Source organism: Bactrocera latifrons, unplaced genomic scaffold (genome assembly GCF_001853355.1).
Source record: "Bactrocera latifrons isolate USDA-ARS-PBARC rearing strain unplaced genomic scaffold, ASM185335v1 scaffold_19, whole genome shotgun sequence".
Taxonomy (NCBI): Eukaryota; Metazoa; Arthropoda; class Insecta; order Diptera; family Tephritidae; genus Bactrocera; species Bactrocera latifrons.
In genome coordinates, this window is record NW_017535407.1 from 715,857 (window position 1) to 719,114 (window position 3,258).

Sequence of the window (3,258 nt, forward strand, 5' to 3'; positions counted from 1 at the left end):
ACCATTACAAGTGCCAAATCCATTAAAAAATTACACTAAAATTACAATCGATTCGGAGAAATTTGTTTATTATAGCATTTATTTGACCACAATTTTACGAAGCCGCATACGCTGCCTTATTAGGGTCAAAATATGATGAACACAAAATCCAAAACAATTACCGTGGACTTGGTTATGTCCTCAGTAGTAATCTAAGGCGTTACAAAGTGGCAGACAAGAGCAAAGCAAACAAACAACTACAAAGCTAAACAACAAATAATTACTTCATAAATGTGTTTACAAACATTTCGCTACCGTATGGAGTAAAAAATGTAATTATGATGGCTCCGCGATAATTAGCTGTATTGGATTACACGCCCACATAAGTGCTGTATGGGAAATGTTAGAAATATTCGAGCAAATGCCTGAGTGTAAGGACAGCGTTGAGATGATAACATAAAAGTGATGTAATGACTGCGTGGCGAGGCAGAGGAAAATAATGATAGCTGCAATGGAAAATATTGAAAGAGCAATGAAAGCGTTGCGTTTGCAAAGCGAAACCACTAAACTATAGACCACAGTGTATTATTATATATATATATACTTATATGAAATAATATACTGTAGGGAAAAGCAACAGCAATTTTCTACCACAATCTAAGTAGTAGTTAGTGTATTGTAAAGCAAGTTGAGGACAATTGATATTAGAGTTCATTGAAATTGAATTATATAAAGTTAATTCATTGCCTTAGATTTGTAGTATGAGTGTATATATGTATGTATATACATACATATCCTCCAGATATCTACACAATATTACAAAATCATTTTCCACGAAATGCAGACAAAACTTTTTCGAAGAAACAACAATACTTTTGCTCTTGTCATTGTTGTCTCGCTTGAAGCTCATTGCTTACGGAAGATTATTGGTTACGCTTTATGCACTTTTACTTTCTTTCACTACAACAAATATTATTTTTGTAAGTCAAAGCAAGCAACGAGAAACGATAAGGCAAACAATATTAAAAAATAATAACAATAATAACAAATAAAAGTAATTTTCTTTGCTCTGTTTGTTACTTGTAGCAGCAGCAAAGTTGCTGGAAGGGCATGCAGACCCATTTTGTGCAAAGTTGGCGCACTCGAATTTCGGCTGATAATTTCTTTACCACCAGAGCACCTATACATACATATGCATATACATTTTTGTATACAACTGCGTCCATATAGCAATATGACGGTACTTACACAAGCGTCCGGCATGGCTCAGCGTTAAGTCTACGCTTCGTGTATTGATTACTCAACAGTTATGCATGCTCGTGGCACACAATTTGAGGAAATTAAGTGAAAAGTTGGTTTTATGTGTGTTTTCCAATGGTAATGATTTTAATAATATAATGAGTGTTACATTCGCTTATGACGTTGCAGGCGACATGCAACTTGATAAAGCTTCAAAATTGAATCTCTTGCAAAACGTAACCTAAACGTAAGTATTTCTATTTGTTTGTCAATTTCGTGATTGTATTAATCATTGCCTTAAGCAAAATATAATAATAGTCAGCAAATCTGCATAAGTTTGTTTTGATTGCGGCTGTTAGTGTTATGAATGACCATACTTAAGTATGCAAATTTGTCCCTCAAACAAACAGTTTGAATGAAATATTTCGTTATATTTACTTTATTGTTTACTTTATTATTGGGTTTTCTACTACTTTTCTGATTACAAAGTCGTAGAAAACAATTTTGAACTAAAATTATTGACTGAAGATTATTTCCATTGAAACATAGTGTGGTCTAGCGTTGTCTGATGGAAGACGAAGCCCTCTCTGTTGATCAATTCTGGCAATTTTTTTCGATTGGTTGCTTCAATCTCATCAGTTGTTGCCAGTAAAATGTAAAAACAATGAATCGACCAGGCGGAAGCAGTTCTTAGTGGATGATTCGTTTCCAATCTCATCAAACACTCAGCATAATCTTTAGAGGTGTCAGCTTTGGAGCTTCACCACACTTGGACCATGATCTTTTTCGCACATTATTGTCGTATTTGCTCCACTTTTCGTCTCCTGTTACCATTCGCCTCAGAAATGGTTCAATTTCATTGCGTGTCAACGAAAGATCGCATATGTTAATTCGCTTCATTAAATTTTTCACAGACCATTCATAGGCTACCCAAACATCGAGCTTCTTTTTATGGCCAGCCTTTTTTAACTAGTTCAAACCGTTTGATGATGAATGTTAAGTTCCGTAGCGATGTCATAGCTGCCTCTGTGACGGTCCTGAACAATCTTTTCGATAATTTCATCGACATTTTCAGCGATAGGTCAACCAGAGCGAGGTGCATCTTTCACACCTCGAACGGAAGCGAGCGAACCATTGTTGTGCTACACGAACTGATACAGCATAGTCTACGTAAACTTTACAAATTCATTCTTTGGTGGCTTGCATGGCATTCTTCCCTTTTTTACACAAAAATTTCAAAACTTTGCGAATTTCTTCATTGTTTTCACTCAATTTTGAACAACTGTAACTTTTTTTCAACTTCCTCGAATTCTTTTTTTTTTGGTTGTATGAAGCTTAAAATCTCACCTTTCAAACATCATATGGTATGACAAAATGTGATTGCTATCACCGGAGATATGCGACTGCAGCGACATTTATTGACAAAATACGAAAAGACTTTTTCGACCAACCAATACTTGTGGTGCCTTCTAAAGCTTTTGTGTGAACAAACGGCTCACTCACGCACGCGTTCATGTCTCTACACAGGCGCAGGTCTTATTGTTCTCCTATAAGTAGATACACACACATTTACCTAACGCTTTCAATACATTGACCTTTATCGACTCATATTTCATAATACATACAATTCCATTCGCCGATAGTGGCCTGCGTCACATTTCAGCAAGTTCAATACTAAGTGTGCACAGCAAGTTCGACGAGTTAATTACTTATAGCCTTGCCAAGCATTTTGACATGATTTTTGCTAACGCATTTTCTGCTTTTTTACGTTTCTGTAGCTGTTTGCCGTTTTCCGCGTGCTACTCCAAGTCTCGCACCTGAATAGCCAAATGCTCGAGTGGTCGCCTTTGTTTTTCATTATGTCCATAAACTTCTGTTTCGGTGCAACAAAAAAAAAACTGTACAAATTTTTAGTGGCTGGCTTACTTAACAGACACATTAAGACAAAGACGACAGCAAATTGTAACTCCAAAAAAGTTGAAGAAAATGCGCAAAAACATAAAAAAATTAACAAAAAAAATAAACATAAAAATATAAAAA

The 3,258-nt window shown here is 35.5% G+C and overlaps 1 protein-coding gene across 7 annotated transcripts in view; it reads left to right on the forward strand.

Moving 5' to 3' along the window:
• Positions 1 to 3,258, forward strand: part of LOC108967505 — a 73,130-nt gene that overhangs the window by 29,886 nt on the left and 39,986 nt on the right. The window contains exon 1 of one of the 7 annotated variants that reach the window (XM_018930978.1): positions 1,436 to 1,454. The exons of the other annotated variants lie outside the window; for them this stretch is intronic. The gene's annotated coding sequence lies outside the window, so the exon portion shown is untranslated. Of the gene's footprint in view, positions 1 to 1,435; positions 1,455 to 3,258 lie in introns of those variants that run through there. 7 annotated transcript variants of the gene reach the window in all.